The sequence below is a fragment of the Chiloscyllium plagiosum genome, unplaced genomic scaffold (assembly GCF_037043375.1).
Source record: "Chiloscyllium plagiosum isolate Xiang-an unplaced genomic scaffold, Cpla_swu_hap1 HiC_scaffold_6, whole genome shotgun sequence".
NCBI classification, from domain to species: Eukaryota; Metazoa; Chordata; class Chondrichthyes; order Orectolobiformes; family Hemiscylliidae; genus Chiloscyllium; species Chiloscyllium plagiosum.
This window is the reverse complement of record NW_028270144.1, coordinates 15,075,389-15,096,964: the sequence shown is the minus strand read 5'-3', so window position 1 is coordinate 15,096,964 and position 21,576 is coordinate 15,075,389. Positions and strand designations below refer to the sequence as shown.

Sequence of the window (21,576 nt, the reverse complement as noted above, 5' to 3'; positions counted from 1 at the left end):
ACACTTGTTATTTTATCTGATTTCCGGGGCAGGATGAAGGATTTTGTCACTCTCGATGACCAAATCAGCCACCAGCTTCTCTGTAGCTATTCTGGCCACTGCAGGCAAGGCTTCCTTCCATGATTAATGAAGCATAGTTCCAGCAACATTCATGCTAGGACCTTGCATTCATTGATTTCTGGTGCAATCATATCTGTGGATGGAGGGATAGTCTTTCCTTTAGGACATAGTTCTTCAACACACAACGGTCCAAAACAATCCTTAATACTTTAATAGCAAAGTACCACAAAGTGCCCTGAACTGTCCAGACATTGGTTTTGGCATCCTAACTGTCCTATGTGTGAGAAGGTTAGTGTCAGTTATTTTGTAATCATCTTACTATACAGATTTTCTTGCAAGCAGGGTTTTATAAGATCAGATACATTTTTTAAAACTAACTTTAACCATGCTAACGTTTGCTTAAGGACTCAAAACAGCAAGTTATGATAAATGATCATTTTTCAGGCTGTGATGTTCTCTAAGGGCTTGTGCTAGGACTTCTTTGATACACACACATTTTTACAGATATATATATAAAATGTATGTGTATAAAATATAAATATTACAATGCAGAATAACATTTCAAAAACTTGTCCATAATACTAAACTTGGAGTTGAGTAAACAGTGAGAATGAGACCAATGGACAGCAATAGGACATAGATAGGGTTACCAGAATGGGCAGACAAGTGGCAAAACATTCACTAGGGTCAAATCTGGGAATAGAAGGGCTGTCTTATAAGGAGAGGTTCAGTAGGTTGGGTTTGTACCTTTTGGTGTTTAGAAGAATGAGAAGTTACCTTATTGAAACATACAAAATTCTTATGGAGGGGTTGACAGGGTATATAAAGAAAAGTGGTTTCCCCTTTGTGCGCAGGAGCGTCTAGGACTAAAGGGCATAATCTCAGAGGGGGTGGGGGTGGAAGATGGTTATGCATATCGAACAGAGATCGGGAGGAATTTCTTCTCCAAAAAGGTATTGAATCTGTGGAATTCTTTCACACAGAGGGGTATAGAGGTTGGGTTGGTAAGTACATTCAAGGCTTAGATAGACAGATTTTTAATCAGTAAGGGAATCAAAAGTTATAGGGAAAGGACAGGAAAGTGGAGTTGAGGATTATCAGATCTGCCAATATCTCATTGAATGGTGGAGCAGTCATGATGGGCTGAATAGCTTACTTCTGCTCTTATGTCCTATGGTCTTATGGTAATAAATTATATTCATTTAAGAGGTCCAACAAGTCATGCTAAAGGGGGAATGCATACACCTGATAAATAAAATTCAATACTTCAAATGTCTTCACTCAGCCCTGAATGTTCATTCCTGCTGCTGTCAGCCATTTCTTGGAATTGAGGTGAAGTTGAATCATCAGAAAAGGCCTTCCTGAGCAGGCTTTGAGTCGGGTACTACCAGCTCTAATCAAATCATGTAAAAAATGGATAAGTTACAGGTCATCAGGCCAAATTCTTAAAACAATGGTTCCCTGTCTTTTTATGAGATGGTCTGTGGACCCACCAACAGAAGCTGCTTCAAAGACGATTCTTGAGCAATTCAACTTGCTGTTTTCAGTGTAAGTATGTATCCAAACCAATGGTTCTGGTCCTCATCTGACCCTCAAATTGGCTCAGCCTTTGCCACTGTTGGTGCCTCAAACCCAGGCTGTGTAATTTTGTGTCTCTCCACAGATACTGCCTGACCAGCTGAGTATTTCCAACACATTAAAGGGGAGGCTGGTTTTTATTTCCTGTACCTGCAGACTTATGTTTTGCCTTTTTGTTTTGCCATATTACACAGGCTGGTTCCATCAGTGAGGTATAGGATTTTATTTGTTTCTCCCTGTTTGATAATACAAATGAAACAGATCAGGGTATTTCCTGCTGGCACACTTGAAAAATGACTGCAATTAAAGTAAAGTAAATAGGAGGACTATCTAGAACAGCATTTCTGGAATATAAAATATATTAAACATTTGCAAGAGCTATCAAGTTTTGTTTTCTCAAGTTTATGATTTTCCTGTCTATTAATCAAATTCAGTGACAGACTATCTCTGTTTACATGCATTATGCAAGTGACAAGCTGTGCCAGTTAGCTATGCTTGCTTCCTTGTTGACAGTTTCCAACAAGAGCCCAACGCTCCTGGTTAATTAGCCATGTAATAAGCTGGATGTGAAAGAGCTTCTTCCCATTGCCAGTGGGAACACCACCCAGCTCGTCAAAGGAGTCTATGAATAAGAAGCCCTGGCACAATATAAACAGCAACCACTCAGCCTTTCCTTCACTGTGCGAAAGGAGAATTGTGGTCAAAACTTCATTTCATCCGCTAATTGCATGTATTCAAAGAGCCATTCATTGAGAGACAGGGCTCTGTGGAAATAATCACTGCTGCTTCCCTTCCCTCTGAGACAGTGTTCCCCTCAATTCTCTGCCATTAGGCAGACAGACACAGGCACACATACTGAAATTGGACAGAGAGAGAGAGAGAGAGAGAGAGAAAAACCAAAGATACACACAGATCAGAGACAGAACAGATACACACAGGCTAGAGAAAGACATACCGACTAAAAACATATAGAAACAGAACAGCAACAAATGAATATGACCCCTATACAAGCCATGACTACACTCCACCTGCATCTCCCCTCACCCCACACAAACATTGAAACTGAATAGCTCATACATTTAACAGGCAAAATTAGAGAGAACCCTGAATATTTACTAAACACATAAAAGAAATTTGTCAGGGAAAATGTTGGGGCCTACGCCGGATTCAAAAGGCAATCTTCATGCAAATGAAATATGTCCCACTGCAGACAGGGGAGAGAATACAGAGAATTCTAGGCCAGTTCACCTGATAAGTCATGGAAAAGTGCTAGAATCCTTATTAAGGAAGTTTTAATATACACTTAGAAAATATTAACATGATCATACAATTCAGCATGACTTTATGAAAGGGAAATCATATTTGACAAATACATTAAACATTTTTTAAGAATGCAACTTGTAAGATAGGTAAAAGGGAACCTATGGATGTGATATATTTACATTTCCAAAGGAAATTGAGAAGATAAAACACAAAGGTTAATAGAAAAGATAAGGGTTCATAGAGTTAGGGTGAATATATTGGCATGGATAGAGGATTAGCTAACAGATGGGACTCTGATTGTAGGCATGAAAACTATATTTTCAAGATGGTAGTCTGTGATTAATGGAACGCTGAAGTATCCATTGTTGGGGATTCAGTTATTTACAATCTACAATAATGAATGTAGACAAACAGACAAAATGTAACGTATCTCAGTTTGCTAATGTGTAATAGCCAAGTGAAAATACAAGCTGTGAGTAGGAGACAAAGAGACAAAGAGACAAATGATATGACAAGTTAATGTTGTGTAATGATGTATAATTTCGGAAAGAGTTAACTAACATCATCAGAATGTAAGAACTGTTCCTGGGAGGAACTAACCAGTTGTCCCATGTTTGTTCTTAGTTTTAACACCATGTAGCTAAGGTAGTAACTCATAAGTTACTTTTAGGTTGACATTGAGAATTGAGTGGTCCCTGCATAAAGCAATAGACTTTGTTTGATTTCAGGGAGGGATGCAGGAATAGCGTTCCCAAGACCACAAAACTCCTGCAGCTTGCAGGGGATTTGCCTGGATGCGTCATACACAAGGCAAATGCTCCCAAGATTTTGTAGCAAGGCTGCCTGTGGGAATCTGCTGTGTCCCCTGCCGGGAGTCCTCTCTCAGTCCTGACCCGGTGTATGTGAACCATACCTTAATCTCTAACATTTCAACTGGAAATGTCCTCCTTGTTGCAGCGGGAACTCACAGGACTCTTGGGTTCCCTTTTTGGGTTTGGAGTATACTTTTCACACCCTTGTTTGCATGCTGCTTCCTGGATGTGACTTTATTTTTATCCAGCTTTCTTCTTTTAGCATCACTCTTATTTTTGAAAGAATTAGTCCAAGTTAGATTTATGAGTTAAGTCAAAGCTATTGTAGCAACTGTGACTTCTCTAGCTGTCACCACCGTGATAATGCTGTCTAGTCTAATAAACTGTAACTCAGTATTCACACTCTAGCTGCGAGAATACTGAGATACAGACTATCAGGCTAGATGGGATTGAGGTTCATAAGGAAGAGTTGTTAGCAATTCTGGAAAGTGTGAAAATAGGTAAATCCCCTGGGATGGATGGGATTTATCCTAGGATTCTCTGGGAAGCTAGGGAGGAGATTGCAGAGCCTTTGGCTTTGATCTTTATGTTGTCATTGTCTACAGGAATAGTGCCAGAAGACTGGAGAACAGTAAATGTTGTCCCCTTGTTCAAAAAGGGGAGTAGAGATAACTCTAGTAATTATAGACCAGTGAGTCTTACTTCAGTTGTGGGTAAAGTGTTGGACAGGATTATAACAGATAGGAATTATAATTATCTAAAAGGGAATAATTTGATTAGGGACAGTCAACACGATTTTGTGAAGGGTAGGTTGTGCCTCACAAACCTTATTGAGTTATTTGAGAAGGTGACCAAACAGGTGCAGGAGGGTAAAGTGGTTGATGTGATGTATATGGATTTCAGTAAAACATTTGATAAGGTTCCCCATAGCAGGCTATTGAACAAAATACAGAGGCATGGGAGTGAGAGTGATTTAGCAGTTTGGATCAGAAATTGGCTAGCTGTAAAAAGACAGAGGGTGGTGGTTGATGGGAAATGTCCATCCTGAAGTTCAGTTACTAGTGGTGTACCACAAGGATCTGTTTTGGGGCCACTGCTGTCTGTCATTTTTATAAATAGCCTGGATGAGTGTGTAGAAAGATGAGTTAGTAAATTTGGAATGACACTAGGGTCAGTGGAGGTGTGGACATTGCAGAAGAATGTTGCAGGTTACAGAGGAACATAAATAAGCTGCAGAGCTGGGCTGAGAGGTGGCAAATGGAGTTAAATGTGGAAAAGTGTGAGGTGATTCACTTTGGAAGGAGCAACAGGAACACAGAGTACTGGGCTAATGGCAAGATTCTTCTAGTTTGGATAAGCAGCAGGATTTCGGTGTCCATGTGCATGGATCCCTGAAAGTTGCCTCCCAAGTTGATAGGGTTATTAAAAAGGTGTGTGGTGTGTTCGCTTTTATTGGTCGAGGGATTTAGTTTCAGAGCCATGAGGTCATGTTGCAGCTGTACAAAAATCTAGTGTGGCTGCACTTGGAGTATTGTGTACAGTTCTGGTCGCTGCATTATAGGAAGGATGCAGAAGCATTGGAGAGGGTACAATGGAGATTTACCAGGATGTTGCCTGCTATGGAGGGAAGGTCTTATGAGGAAAGGCTGAGGGACTTGAGGCTGTTTTTGTTAGAGAGAAGAAGCTTGAGAGGTGACTTAATGGAGACATACAAGATGATCAGAGGGTTAGTTAGGGTAGACAGTGGGAGCCTTTTCCCTCAGATGTTGATGGCTAGCATGAGGGGACATAGCTTTAAATTGAGAGGTGATAGATATAGGACAGATATCAGAGGTAATTTCTTTACTCAGAGAGTAGTAAGGATGTGAAACTCCCTTCCTGCAACAGTAGTAGACTTGCCACCTTTAAGGGCATTTAAATGGTCATTGGATATATACTTGGTAGTGTGGATGAGCAGAGGGATCTTGGTGTCCATGTACACAAATCTTTGAAAGTTGCCACCCAGGTAAATAGTGCGGTGAAGAAGGCATATGGCGTACTGGCTTTTATTGGTAGAGGAATTGAGTTCGGAGTACTGAGGTCATGTTGCAGTTGTATAAGACTCTGGTGCGGCCGCATCTGGAGTATTGTGTGCAGTTTTGGTCGCCATACTATAGGAAGGATGTGGAGGCACTGGAACGGGTGCAGAGGAGGTTTACCAGGATGTTGCCTGGTATGGTAGAAAGATCGTATGAGGAAAGGCTGAAGCACTTGGGGTTTTCATTGGAGAAAAGAAGGTTTAGGGGTGACTTGATAGAGGTGTATAAGATGATTAGGGGTTTAGATAGGGTCGACAGTGAGAATCTTTTTCCACGTATGGAGTCAGCTATTACAAGGGGGCATAGCTTTAAATTAAGGGGGGGTAGATATAGGACAGATGTTAGGGGTAGGTTCTTTACTCAGCGAGTCGTGAGTTCATGGAATGCCCTGCCAGTAGCAGTGGTGGACTCTCCCTCATTATGGGCATTTAAGCGGGCATTGGATAGGCATATGGAGGATAGTGGGCTAGTGTAGGTTAGGTGGGCTTGGATTGGCGCAACATTGAGGGCCGAAGGGCCTGTACTGCGCTGTATTCTTCTATGTTCTATGTTCTATGTTCTATGGATAAACATATAGATGATAATGGAATAGTGTAGGTTGGATGGTCTTCAGATTGGTTTCACAGGTCAGCGCAACATCAAGGACCAAAGGGCCTGCACTGTGCTGTAATGTCTTATATTCTATGTTTGCTCCTCTTTATACATTCTCAGTTTAAAAAGGAGGCAATTTTAAAATTCCTTCAGCAAGATTAGCTCAGTTAATTCATCATAGGTATGCTGTATTTTATGAAGCAGATCCACATGTCGAAAATGATTAGTTCTCAACTTTCACAATGTAAAATTCATTTTTAGTTTTTTGGACAGTGGACTGAAAATAGGAAAAGATACAGTTTTAAGCCAAGGGTGTGTTGAAGATGATGTTGCAGTTTTAATAATAGAAACTAATTACCAGAACTCTTTGTCTGTTGCATTTACAATGTTGTCTTATTCAAGCAGTGAAGAAGAGGGTTTGACACCAGGCTCCTTGGGTGCAAGACAATTTTGCTCAGTGTCAGATTTTTGCCATTTTCATCCATGACCAGTTGTGTGTGTTTAGGAGTATTCAGCATAATAACAACTTCTTAACTAGTTCTTGAACAAGAGGCTAAAGCTTTGTGTTTGAACAATATGGCAAAAGCATCTGCTGGTGAAGGAGGAAACATCCCTCTCTCTCCTCTTCCTCCATTACTGCTGCACAAAGACAAAAGTGTTTAACCTAGAAGATACGTTGCAGCAACTTGCCATACCTCCTTCAACAGCATATTCCAAACCCATGGACTTCTAACACTTTTAAGGGCAGCTGACACATAGGAACACCATCTTCAAGTTCCCCTCCAAGTCATATGTCATTTTGAAGTAAAAAAAATCACTGCTCCTTCGCTGTTGCAGGATCAAATTCCTGGTGATTTTTCGTTTAATGCATGTTAGATTCCCCTGCACCACACTCAGCATCTTACCAAATCTTTGAATATCTCAAATTTCTGTTGGTAAATTTAAAATATTGGACAAAGCAGTTAGTAGTTGAAAGTACTAACTGACATCAAAAGGTAAGTTCTGCCCATCAGGATTTATTGGACTGTTCTTGACCCCTGTTGTTGTTCTTATGTCTACATTCTGTACTAATGATGTGTACTCACTCTTAAGTCTAACGTGATGTCTTACCAAGGACTCTCATGTATCTCAGATGTAATGTCACTAGTTATTAAGTACTATGTAATAAACATTTTCCATTTATTATAACTGACACAATCTTCTACCAAAGACTTTGTGTCAGCATCCTTCCCTGTTTTAGTATCAATAAATTAGACAAGGATCAATAAGAATGATTGCTCGCAGTGAATCTAGTCCAGGCATCCCAAATGGTAGGTGGACATTACCATAATAGATACAATGCTGTTAGAGCAGGCATTTGAAAACATAGCAAGCTGACAGCAGTGAGGACTTTGCAATCTATAAGATACATGAAAACATTATTTCCAGTAGAGTAGATTTTAAGATTCTTGTCTATCTGATGGGAAATAATTTGGTAATCACTCTTGCAGTCACTGTGGATTTATTATTAATGTATGACAGTATACTGTTAATGTATGCATGCTAAATCTGTATTTTCTTCAGCAGAAGCTCACACCATTGCAATAAGTGCCTGCTTGAAGTCATCACATTGGAGTGGTGGGAGGGACTTCACTGCAGTGGGTGGGTGGGGGGTTTATTTTGTTTGTCACCTTTATTTACTAAAGCACACAGCTATCAAGTGCCAAAAAAAACACAAAAGGATTGCGTATGCTGTAAATCAGAAACAAAAACAGAAATTGCTGGAAAAGTTCAGCAGGTCTGACAGGATCTGAGAAGAGAAATCAGAATTATTGCTTTTGGTCCGGTGACCCTTCCTCAGAACTGTTTTTGTTGCTATCAGTTGCTGTCACCTTTCTCTGCCTACAGTCTAATCTGTTGCTTCGTCTCCTGTCAATTGCATCCTCCTCCCAATATGGAGGTGGGCAGCCATGTCCTTCCTCTTCATCTTCTTTGTTTCTTACACTTCTAGAACGCAGAAACCTTTCTCGCATAATGACATTTTGTCACCTGTACTGGGCAGCAACGATCCTGGAAATTCTGACAGAGCTTCTTTTCCAGTGCTACACCAGATATATCCAGACAACGAAGAAAATACACCAGAATGCCAAAAATCTGCTGTCCCTTGGGTCTCTACAAATCAATTCTCCCCTCTGTCTGCAGAGGACATAGTGGCATTTAATTTGTTTCTACGGGTATAGCCTAATTACCACTCAGCCATTCTGTGCATGGTTGAAATAATAAAAATGTCACAAGCAGAAGGCATCTATCATGAATTACTTCCTGGCTAATTGGCAATGGACACATGAGTCTGCCTGGAAAGAGTGAGTGACAAAAGCAAATTGTGGCAATGGTGATTTAACTGCTACACATAGTTCAATTACTATTGAAAATGGATAACTGTACAATTCTTCATTAAAAGTTGGGGTAACTCCCTAGTAACCTCAAGGTTTGGAGCAAGGAAGCTGGGAGCGTTGTTGGGAATGATGCATCTTAGCCAGTGACAGTCAGGGCTCTCTATATAAACTTTCTAGGTTGATAAGCCTTGGTGGACTGAACAACACATTCTAAGTTGTCCAGTCAGACTTTCTCCATTCATTTGTGCTGCTGCTACAAACAGAAAAAAGAAGCCACTGAGAATTGAGTTTCTCCAGACTCAGCATAACTTTCTCCAGGCCTCACTAAATATAGCTGGGTGCAAGAATGTTAAGAATAACCCAATAGTTGTACAGGCAAATTTAATGTCACTGCAAAGTGCCATGTTTCTGATATTATAAAATAGTCTAAATCTAGTTGCTGCTTCAGAGTTCCTGCAGGTGAAAAACCCTTTACACCCTTAGGTGGCAGCATATAGGGGAAATGGTACAGAAACTGTACCCCACAACCAACTCCTTTTACATGCAGAAGGATGTGCAACATTTTAGGTTAATGGATTTTTTCATTGTTGATTTTGGTAGTGTTTTGCTGGGACAGTGTGCTGTTGTGCACCACAACACCTTATGTTATTCATTCAGCGCCTATAAAACTCAGGTATGAGTTAGGAGAAAAAGTATGCAAACTGACTACAACTTCAAGTTGTCATGAAGTGAAATAAACTTCTGGGGTTTAGTTCAAGTCTATTGGAGGTGGAATTGCAAAAGGTTCTGCAGCTGCAGTCAAAACAAGAGTGAGAGGGAGATGATGGCAAATTTCAATCTTCCACTTAAAACTGAGCAAACCAGAGAAGGCAGGAGGCACCAGGAATCATTTATTGAAACAATCAAAGATTACTTCCTGTGGCATGGTGGTAATGTCCCTACCCCTAGACCAGGAGGCCTGAGTTCAAGTCCCAACTACTCCAGATGTGTGAAATAACATCCCTAAACAGGTTGGTTAGAAAAATAGTTTGAATTTTTTTTTTTAAAAAAGCTAAAGTCACACTATATTGTTGAAAAAAAGTAGAGTTGAAGGATTCTTCTGACACAGTGCTACCTCTGGGCTATGAAGGCCTGCATTCAAGTCCCACCTGCTTCAGAACTGTATATCAACATCTGTGAACTGGCTGATTTGAAAAAGAAGATTACTTCCCAATATAGCTTATTGAAGACTTCCACAGCAGGGATAATGTCTTAGAGATGGTGTTCAGTAATGAGCCAAAGAAGTTCTTATGTTGTAGTGGTGGTGTCACTACCTCTGGCCTAGAAAGCTCAAGTTCAATTCCCATCTGCTCTAGACCTGTCATAATATGTCTGAACAGATTGACAAGAAATATCTTCAGTAATGAGCCAAGTCTGACAGGTGAAATGGGGTGCACCTTGCTGAGTGGAAACTCTATGTCAAAATAAATTTCTGGGACTGTTAAAGTCAAGATTAATACATTGCAGGTCTCACATTTTCAAAGATTCAATTATGACAATTAAATTAAGTTGTTAATAAATGAGAGGTTGAGCTAAGTAAGGATTATTGCAACTTGCAAAGGGAATTAAACATCTTCAAAAACTACATGAAAGGAGTTTTGAATCCGATGGGTCATGAAGTGTGTGTAACGAGTAAAAGCCACAATTGCCTGGAGACAATGTAGCAACATGGGTTCGATAAAAGGTGTTTCAAATCATGTTAACTGATTAATAGGGTTTAGTTTTTGTCTACTCACTTCCATCAAAAATCGAAGAGTAATTCTGTTCAGTCAGGCAAGTCCAAAACAATCGCTGGAGAGAGTTCGACAGCCAGGCAAAAGTGAGGACTGCAGATGTTGGAAACCAGAGTTTAGATCAGAGTGGTGCTAGAAGAGCACAGCAGGTTAGGCAGCATCCGAGAAGTAGGAAAATCGACATTTCAGGCAAAAGCCGTTCATCAGGAATAGAGGCAAGAAGCCTCCAGGGTGGAAAGATAAATGGGGTGGGGGCTGGGGAGACGGTAGCAAAGAGTACAATAGGTGAATGGGGGGTGGGGATGGAGGTGATAGGTCAGAGAGGAGGGCGGAGTGGATAGGTGGGAAGGGAGATTGGCAGGTAGGACAGGTCATGAGGACTGTACTGAGCTGGAAGGTTGGAACTGAGGTAAGGTGGACTTCACCAGTTTCTTCATTTCCCCTCCCCTCACCTTACCTCAGTTCCAACCTTCCAGCTCAGCACTGTCCTCATGACCTGTCCTACCTGCCAATCTCCCTTCCCACCTTTCCACTCCACCCCCTTCTCTCTGACCTATCACCTCCATCCCCACCCCCATTCACCTATTGTACTCTTTGCTACCATCTCCCCAGCCTCCCGTCCCATTTAAATCAACTTATAGCCTATGTTAACATTCCAGTTGTGGCCAGATACTGACTGCACTTCAGTTATAGTCAGATTATCAATCTGGGCTACGCAAAGGTTATGGTCAGGCTGGGAGTTGGTGCACTCTGACAGAATATTATTTTCAATCAATCATTAGAGTTGAAGGATGATCACTCTGAGCAATGAAGTGAGTAACGTTGAGGCAATTACCTGTGATCAATCATATTAAATATGAAACCATAAGCGCCTCATCTGTGAAGCAGAGAATCAGAGTAGCATTGTTAGAAAAAAGTGATGAATGAAACTGCAGATGACCTGCAAATTAGTGAGATATTAGCATCAGACAACGTCAGTGAGTGGGCGATAAATTACAGACATTTTACAGACACGCAGAGCTCGTCAAAACATAAAATGACATAAAGTGATGGGAATTTTTTGGCGTTTCATTGTCTCAGATAGATTAACCCTTTAGAGATAACAACAGTGTGTATGCGCAATGTTATGGATGATACAGGATTCATTTATTCTAAGGTGCTGACAGCAATATTAATTGAGGACTCACTTAAGATGACTCTTCCGGGGAGGCTTTATCTGTTTCTCTACAGTAAGCACTAAACAATTGCAATAGGTGATATGAATATGGTGAGCTTTTCCTCTCGTTGTTTCTTAGTGTTATGGAAATCTGAAATGTTTCTGGATGCCTTCATGCATATTCCATAATTGATACATTTTCTAACATAAAAGCAAAATATTGCAGAAACTGAAGCTCTGAAGTAAAAACAGAAAATGCTGGAAAACATTCAGTAGGTCGGGCTGCATCTGTAGAGAGAGAAACTGAATCAACATTTCAGGCCAATTTCCTTTTTTCTGCGTTTTTAGTGTATTTATTACCTGTGTATCAGGAGATGACAAAGCAGGTCCCTGACTGGGTGGGAATTTGCCAGCAGCTGAAAAGTTGGCCTAATTTTTCAGATCACAATCAAACAGAGGACTACATGCTGCATACAATATTCTTTTGTCCAAACTTCAATGGACAATTCAGAAGAACTCCATCCGTTAGGCATTCATAAAGGGACTGGTGAAGAGAATCTGCATAGAACTAAGCTTCCCTTTTATAGCACTAGTTGCATATTTTGGTAAGTGTTTGAAGATGAATGGGTGTGTAAGCAGAATGACAGGTGAGTGTGGCAATAACTGAGTTTATTGTCAAATTGCTAGGGTGCTAAGTAGGTAAGGTGGCACTTGTTAAGGGTGGCCACTGGGTAGAATGGTATGTACATGAGTGGATAGGGTGGCAGCCAGGTTGGGTGATAGGTGGGGGAAATAGTTGGGTGGTAGATGCTTACAGTGGTAGATCTGTCAGTGCATAAGTGGTTGGATGGATAGGTTAGTGGTTGAATCAGGTCAGGAAGGTTTGGCAGATTGGGGACATCAGGACATGGGGTGTCAGGAACTCAGCAGCAATAGGGCACAGTCAGGTGGAGGATGCATCAGATTGGGTCAGGAAGAGAGTTGGGTGGTGGGGTCTAATCAGTTCAGGTTGGGACAATCCAGTGGTGGGAGTCAGAGGGATGTCTCAGATGGGTTAATAAGGGGTCATGGTGGGAGTCAGTCAGAGATCAGTGTGAGTAAATGGGCATTCAGTTGTATAGTTACCCAGGAGTTAGACTAAGAATCTTCCATCAAACATTTCCTGGGTATCTATCAAGGTAAGTAACTGGAATGGTCTGAACTTTCTGATGCTGAGAATTTGTAGCTTTATCATTGTGGGGCAGGGAAAATGACCTGGGACAGTACTTACAAAGGGTCCAACATGCAATTTGGATCATACATGTGGTCTCCAATGAGCTGGAGACAAGAAGATCTGGGCCATAGTCAGCTGAGGTTGCTCAACACTAGTAAACAAAGCATAAATTTAACCTTTTTCCTTTACCAGATCCTTTCTAAAACTAACAGAGGCAGAATAGGAGGATCCAATGTGTCCCACTCTGCAGGCTCCCAGTTGGGATAAGGGAGGGCAATGTCGTAGGTGCTGTACCATTAAGAAAGAAGCTGTGAATGTGAAGACTGTTGTGGGATCAAGATGGGCCAGCTCATTTTGATGGTGGATGTTATCCAGTAGAAACTTGTATTGTGTGGACTCTGTCATTTATGTGCCTGAGATAATGCTTCAGAGTTAGAATTGTTGAAAAGTAATTGTATAATTTAACTGTTCAGTCCATTTTCAAAATATGCTGATCATAGATAAAAGAAAATTATCCCCAAAAGTACTCAACTTGCAGTGGCTAGGATTCAAAATGATGTTCTGAAGTTTCATGTTCCTAATAAGATTGAAAGAGGAGTAGCATATTATGTGTTGCGCAGGCTTAAAGATAAAGGTAAATTTGATCAGATGCTCAGAAACCATTTGCATTTATATCCCTCTTGACTGTCAAAATGGCCAAAGATTTTAAATTGGGTGTTTAAAATTATTGATCTGCATTTTGAAGTCAACAAGAATAGTGTATAAGAGTTTGCCATATTGCTGGTGTTGTATTGATTTGTATCTGTTCTGTCACATCTAGACTTAACCATTCCAAGCCACTCCTTGGCAGCATCCAGTATCCTATCTGGTACCAACTTGAAGCCAGCTAAACTCTTTTGACCATGTTATAAGTCTCAGCATGGCTCATTCACACCCAGCTAAGTATGGTCCAAGAACCTCTTATCCCCAGATTGTTGGAGACCAGATGTATGATCCAAGCGGCACGTTAGGACCTTTTGCAAGTCCTGACTTGGATCATTTGCCCTGCTCCTTCAAAGCTTCCAATTCACGGAGTCAGAGTTCAGATCCTTCCAATTACAAATTTTAATAGTTGCTCAGGAAAGGTTTGACACAAAAATCCTCGTCTAACTCCTGGGTAACTATAAACTTTCTGCCCAATTACTGACAGTGATCCCCTTACTAACTCCCACCGTGACCCCTCATTGACTCCCCCACCCCACCCACCAAACACTTGGTGTATTTTCAGTTCCAATGGTTCGATTTAAAATTTCCCCCTCGACTCCAAATCCCTGTATGGCCCCATCATCTCCACATCGTCAAATTCAACTAGAAAGAACATCATAAGTTGTAAGCACTGGAAATTCACTCCCCACCCCCAAACTATCTGAGAGACAGAGACTAACTTGGGATAAATCCGACTCATGTACCGGAATAGTTACCCAAGGAGTGCTGAGCGGGTCAAAACCACATTTCCCTGTTGGCTAGCTTTGTTACTGATTCGCCGTTGCGAAACTCCCTGGGCTTCCAAACTCACAACAACTCTCCACACTCCCCCGAGCTACCTCGGGAAATCTCTCGGGGAGTCACCTTCAGCTGCTCAAATCGATATCGTTCGCTGGAGCATGAGCAGATACTTTCTTAACAGACTGACTCTGTGTAATAGAGAGGTTTCAGAAGCTCTGTGCATTCTGGGATAGTATTACCTCCATTGCTGTGCTTTGTTTGCTTTGCCATCTAACAAGAAGTGATGAGAACAAGCGCGGTTAAACCCCACCGGAGAGATGTAAATATAAAGAAATGCAACGGGTGGGGGGGAAGACATGGGGAGGGGGGACGGAATAGAGAGAAAGAACGGGAGGTGATATGATACGGGCATTATACTCAAGTCTGTTCCCATGGCTGCAGTGTTTCCTGGATCTTACTCTCAGTTCTCTTTCTCAATCCTGGCAGCACGTTAACTGTCACTAATTCTGAAAGGAAAACCATCCACTTTCATATTTTATCAGTGGGGACTGGTCCAATGTTGACTGAGTTCTTGGGGAGAGATGGGATGCATAAGTCCCGGTTATTTATATCTCTGCTTCTGAACTGTGGAAGGAACTGTGACTTCACAGCAGCTTTTATGAAGTGCTTCATACTCAGTGAATCCGTGTAGAAGGGGAGAAGGACTCTCACGGTCTCTATCCCCCTTGTGCAGTTTTCACAATGGAATTCTACTGGAGATTTCTGCTTCTGGTGTCTCTGACGCGTTTCTCGGGAATTGGATGCTGATGAATTTCCCCACTTCCAAGGCCTGCACTGACAAACAGCCGCTTCTCCAGAGATGATGCCGGATGTTTAAATATTGATGCAGTTCCTGCTTTTATTCTCCCACCCGAGCTGGTTGTTCTTGCGTTCCATCCAATGTTGCTATTTAACCGAAATGATCAATAAAATCCGCGCTTAGTAATGCACATCCTCCTTCAGAGAATACATTTGCTTTGGCAGTGCCACTTGTTAGTTCGCCAATCGTCTTCCCTCTCTCAGTGGCTGTTTTACTTTTGTAAATCTTGTAGATCTATCAGCAGATCTCAAGAGAGCGACAGTGGGCGTGGGGAGAAGCGGTCAGACAGACTGACCACCTACACAAATCCGCTGGCACACGACGCGCCACTCAATTTGATTTTAATCTGCAAGCTCCTGAAGTCCACCCAGTCACTGGGTGGAGCTGTCAGTCCCACATTCTGACCAGGGAAGTTTCAACAGCTGGACCGCAGTTTCCAAATATTCAGCGGGGTATTGCAGCGATGGACTGGTGACACGGAACCAACACTGGTATTTGTGCTTTGGACGCTTTAGTTTGATACAACTGTTTATTTTTCCCATTTTTTTATTGCCAGGTTAATGGAAGTAACAGTGTTTCTCCACGAATCCTATTTTGAATCCGATTTTTGCTTCAATCTCCGTAAAAGCCTGGGTCGTCACCGGAACAGGCCAGGCAATGAGGAGCAGCACATCTAACAACAGTTGTGTCCCAGACATTAGGAATTCCCAGAAATCTGACAGAAGTATGCCGTTCTCATAGAGACGAGGTTTGTTTTTTGAGCAGTGTCTCCGGCGTGGTTGTGTCATTGACATTCGAACCTTACCTATGTCATCGGTTTATCATCGTCGAAACGCGAAGAGGTAAACATGCGAGGAAGGATATCAGATTGCACGCCCCTTTTCCAAGTGCCGGCTGCAGGAACAGCCTGGAGGTGACGGGTGTGGGGTTTGGTGACTGTTGCTTCCTGAGACTGGCCACATGGTGAATACATGGGATTAGTGCGCAAGAGTTAATGGAATGGGTGAAGGACCATTTTTGGAACCAGGGTATAATGTCTTCAATTCTCCAGCACCAGATGCAGTCTAAGGAAGGTGGAAAACTATGGTCAGGGCCTCCTCAATCTCACTACCTTCGGTACCCTTGGGTGCCTTCCAATGGAGGTCATGCCTGACTGATCTGCAAGAGAGTGTGGTGCTAGAAAAGCACAGCAGATCAGGCAGTATCCAAAGAGCAAGAGAATTAAAGTTTTGGGCATAAGCCTTTAATCAGGAATGAGGCTTATGGGCCACAAACCCTATTCCTTATGAAGACCTTATGCCCGAAACATTGATTCTCCTGCTCCTTGGATACTGCTTGGCCTGCTGTCCTTTTCCTGAACCAGACTCTGATCTGACCTCCAGCATCTGCAGTCCTCACTTTATCCTGGCTAATATGTTTGAAGAGGTAATGCGCAAGTTAGACAAAGGAGAATCAGTGGATGTGATCTATTTGGATTTCCAGAACACAGGACGCTGCTAAAGATGAGCCATAGTGTTAGGGGCAATGACATGGATAGAGGATTGGCTGACTGGCAGGAGGCAAGGAGGAGGAATGAAGAGGGTATTTTCAGGATGGCAGCTGGTGACTAGTGGAATCCTGCAGGAGTCTGTGTTGTGAGCACAACTACTCGTGATATATATTAAAGATCAGGATGAACGAACTAAGGGCATTGTTGCTAAGTTTGCAGCTCACAAATGCAGGTGGAGGGACGGGTAGTGTTGAGGAAGTAGGGAGGCTGCAGAATCACTTGGCAGGCTAGGAGAATAGGCAAAGAAGTGGCAGATGGAATACAATGTGGGAAAGTGTGAGACAATGCATTTTGGTTGAGGCATAGACTACTTTCTAAATGGGAAAAGGCTTCAGAAATCTGAAGCCCAAAGGGACTTGGAATCTCAGGATTCTAAGGTTAACATGCAGGTTCAGTTGGCAGTTGGAAAGGCAAATGCAATGCTATCATTCATTTAAAGAGGGTGAGAATTCAAGAACAGAAATGTGCTGTCAAGGCTGTATAAGGCTCTGGTCGGGCCACATTTGGAACATTATGACCATGTTTTAGGCTCCATGTGCACAGAAGGATGTACTGGTGTTGGAGGGAGTCCAGAGGAGGTTTACAAGAATTATCCCAAGGATGAAGGTCTTTTTATATGAAGAGCAGTTGAAGAATCCGGGTCTGTCCTCAATGGAGTTCAGATGGATAAGAGTAGTTAAGGACTCCAGGTCTGTACTTGATGCAGTTTAGATGGAGTAAGAGGGGATCTGATTGAAACTTATGAAATACTAAGGGGCCTGGATAAAGTGGACATGGAAAGGATGCTTCCACTAATAGGAGAGACTAGGACTCGAGGGCACAGCCTCAGGTTGAAGGGATGAGATTTTAGAAATGAGACAAAGAGGAATATTTTCAGGCAGAAGGTGGTGAATCTGTGGAATTCATTGCTGTAGAGGGGTGTGGAGACAAGTCATTGAAAATATTAAGTCAGGAATAGATAGGTTCTTGATTGGTAAGGGGATCAAGGGTTATGGGGATAGGCAGGAGGATGGGGATGCGAAACATATCAGCCATGATCAAAATGGTGGAACAGACTCAATGGGTCAAATGGCCTAATCCTGCTCACATGTCACATGGTCTCATGGTCATCTTGTTCTGGTGTCTTATCAACTTTAAATAAAGACAGCCCACTTTATTGCTCCTTCTTTTCACTCTTAAGCCTTTCAAGAGTCTGCATTATCTCTATTTTTGCCACAACCTTTACAACATATTCTTTCTGGGTAAAGATAAATTCAAAGTATTTATTTAATGTTTCAACCATAGCCTGTGACCCCAGGTGTAAATCCCTGTTTGCTCCCTAATTGGCCCTGCTCTTCTTTTGACCCTTTTAAAAATTATTTATATGCCTACAGGGGACATTGGGCTCCCTTTTACGTTAGCTGTCATTCTTTTTTTGTACTTTATTTCTCTTATTTGTTTTCTCACCATGCCACTGAACCTTCCATATTCAGTCTGGCTCTTAGTTGTATTATCCACCTGTCACCTGTTTGAAGCATACTTTTTTTCTTAATCTTTAATCACTACTAACGGACCTCTTGATATGTTTGACCCACCTTTCCCCATCATGGGGAATATACCTTTACTTTGCTCAAACTATCTCCTGTTAAAGGCAACCCATTGTTCAATTATTGCTTTGTTTGTCAATATTTGATTCCAGTTTTTTTTGCCAAGGTCCATTCTTACCACATTTAAGTTGGTTTTTCTCAAGTTAACTATTCTTACCTTGCATTGTTCTTCATCCTTTCCCATGGCCAAACTAAATGTTATAATGTAAAAGTAGTCACTACTTAAATTTCCCCTATGATACTTGATCCATTTGACCCACTTTGATCCTAAGAACCAAGTCTAACAGTGCTCCCGAGGAGTTCTGAGGAAGAGTCACTTGACCTGAAATGTTAACTCTGATTTCTGTCCACAGATGCTGGCAGACCTGCTGAACGTTTCCAACAATTTCTGTTTTTGTTTCTAACAATGTTTCTTTTCTTTTCGGACTGCAAACATATGGCTGCAGAAATTTCTGTGAACACCCTGTAGGCATTCTCTGTGTCCTTTACACAACTACTTTTAATGTTTTTATTAGAAACATTAAAGTTACTAATTTATATCTAATCTACATTTTTACACACCTCTGTAATTTCCTTATAAATTTGTTCTTCTACATTTTTCCCACTAGTTAGTCAGTTATATTCAAAATATTAAAAGTACAATAAATACAGATGCTTATACTTTAACCCAAACTTAACTTTACTTCCAGTCTGGTGGCATCCAAAAAGAATAACTGAAGTCTGGTGGCTGCCAAAGACTGAAAGGTTAACCATTTGACCTGAGTACTGTTTCAAAGATTTGTATAAAGGTTGATTATCTTGAGCCTTTATCTTAGCTCTGGCAAAATTGCCCTGCAAACCTCTTCAAATTATTTAACAGTTGTAGACTCCCCAGTTCACCACCAGTATTACTAGCATCTCAAGCTTGGCATCTCAAATCTTTTCCTTGGTATTGGTGCCAGTGTCCCATGAATCAAAACCTATTTCTCCAACACCAAATCTTTGAGACTTGCTCTGAACTCTCTTGTCTTATTTTTCTTATCCTAATTAGCTTGTGGTTCAAGAAGAAAATAATTATTGATTACTGCTTTTTAATTTGTTTCCTAGCTGCTCATATACCTTCAACATACCTCTTTCTTAGGCTCAACATGTACCCATGGCAACCAAATCGTTCCTCCCCACCCCCCACTCCACTTTATAGAATCATACAGTCTGGAAACAAACCATTTGGTCCAACGTGTCCATGCTGACCAAGTTTCTCAAATTAATCTAGTCCCATGAGCTTGCTTTTCACCCATAACTCTCTAAATCTTTTCTATTCATTTACCTGTCCATATATCATTTAAATGTTATAACTGTATCTGCATCTACCACCTACTCTGACAATTCATTCCACATATGAACCAACCTCTGTGCGAAAAAGTTGTCCTTCACTTTTAAAGCTTTCCCTCTCACCTTAAAATTATGCCCTCTAGTTTTGACCTCCTCTATCGTAGGGAAAAAACCCTTGCTATTCACCTTATCCATGCCTCTTATGATTTTATAAACCTCTATAAAGTCACCTCTCAACCTCCTATGTTCCAGTGAAAAATGTCCAGCCTATTCAGTCTCTCGTCATAACTCAAGTCATCTGGTCCCGGTAACATCCTTACAAATCTTTTTTGCACACTCTCCAATTTAATAGTATCCTTCCAATGGCAGTTTGACCAGAACTGTATGCAGTACTCCAAAAGTGGTCTCACCAACATCCTGTACAACTGCAACATTACGTCCCAACTCTTATACTCAATCTACTGAGCAATGATGGCAAGCATGCCAAACACCTTTTTTACACCTTCCAGCCCTGAAGAGGTGTCCTTAACCTTGACACAAGGCAAGTGACATGTTCACTTAATTCTTGTTCTCTATGCAGTGAACAGTGTCAATCCCCTGAATGACATTATCCCTTAGTATACTACTCTTAACTTGCCTCACTTCAATAGCCTCTTATATCATGATGTCCTGGTCAGTTTGCTCAGTTTTATTGTTAAAATAAATTTTAACATTGAATTTACATTCCTAAGTGCCAACTGAACTTGCATAATAACCTTAAGAGAATCTTAAACTAAACTTCAAAGTCCCTTTGTGCTTCAGAGTTCTGAAACCTTTCCCCATAGACAAAATAGTCTACATCTCTAATCTTCCTATCGAAGTGCATAAATTGACACCATAACTTGCTATTTCTTGTCATTTAAAAATCTGAATAGACACTCACTTTCCTGAAATTTTGTTAACCAGCCATTAACATGGAATTTTATCAAAATTTGGAGATGCTGGCGTTGGACTGGGGTGTACAAAGTTAAAAATCACACCACACCAGGTTATAGTCTCGCAGGTTTATTTGGAAGCACTAGCTTTTGGAGCACAGTTGGTCCTTTATCAGACAACCACCTGATGAAGGAGCAGTGCTTTGAAAGCTAGACTTTCAAATAAACCTGTTGGACCATAACCTGGTACGGTATGATTTTTAACATTTTATTAAATATTTTCTTAAAATCCATTCCCTAAACAAGCTCCTCTGTTCCTTTATCAAAGAATTCACACAAATTAGTCAACCATGATCTGTCTTTTTCAAATATGTGTTGGCTTTCCATAATTAACTCAAAATTCTCATCTCTGTTGGCATTTTGTCCTCCTTTAACCAAATATTTTGTTTCTTGTTTCACTAACATCTCCCCTCCCTTTGCTTTGGTCCACCATCACTTTTGACCTTTTTGCCTTCTTTAGTATGTTCTGCTTGCCTTCTGCTATCAGAACCCTTCTCTCTTGTTCTGTCCTTCCCACTCTCCCGGCCTCTCCAATTGCTTAAAACTTGAAATTTTTCCAATTCTCATGAAATAACATCAGCCTAAATTGTTAACTGTTTCTTTTCACACAATTGCTGCCTGACTTGTTGAGATTTTTCAGTGTTTCCTGTTTTGATTTCAGATTTCAAGAATCTACAAAGTTTTATTTTTGAATAAGCAGTTTGACTTGTTCGTAATCATCCACAACTCTGTTCCAGGTACAGCTCTTTTGGCAATGAAGCAACTTGTGACCATTTGCGATAAAACCTGGATAAACTCCAAGTAAGATCCTCACTGAATAATCATCAGGTAACAGCCATCTCAAACCAGGTAAATCACATTTCCTGAGCTTCCATAGAATCACCATCTCCATATATCCATCATCAACATCCTTT

At 41.1% G+C, this 21,576-nt stretch overlaps 1 long non-coding RNA gene across 3 annotated transcripts in view; it reads left to right on the top strand.

Moving 5' to 3' along the window:
• LOC148149714 (uncharacterized) overlaps window positions 1-21,576 on the top strand; it is a 282,534-nt gene that overhangs the window by 217,768 nt on the left and 43,190 nt on the right. The window contains exon 3 of one of the 3 annotated variants that reach the window (XR_015757395.1): window positions 21,400-21,511. The exons of the other annotated variants lie outside the window; for them this stretch is intronic. This is a non-coding gene — a long non-coding RNA (uncharacterized LOC148149714). The remainder of the gene's footprint in view (window positions 1-21,399; window positions 21,512-21,576) is intronic. 3 annotated transcript variants of the gene reach the window in all.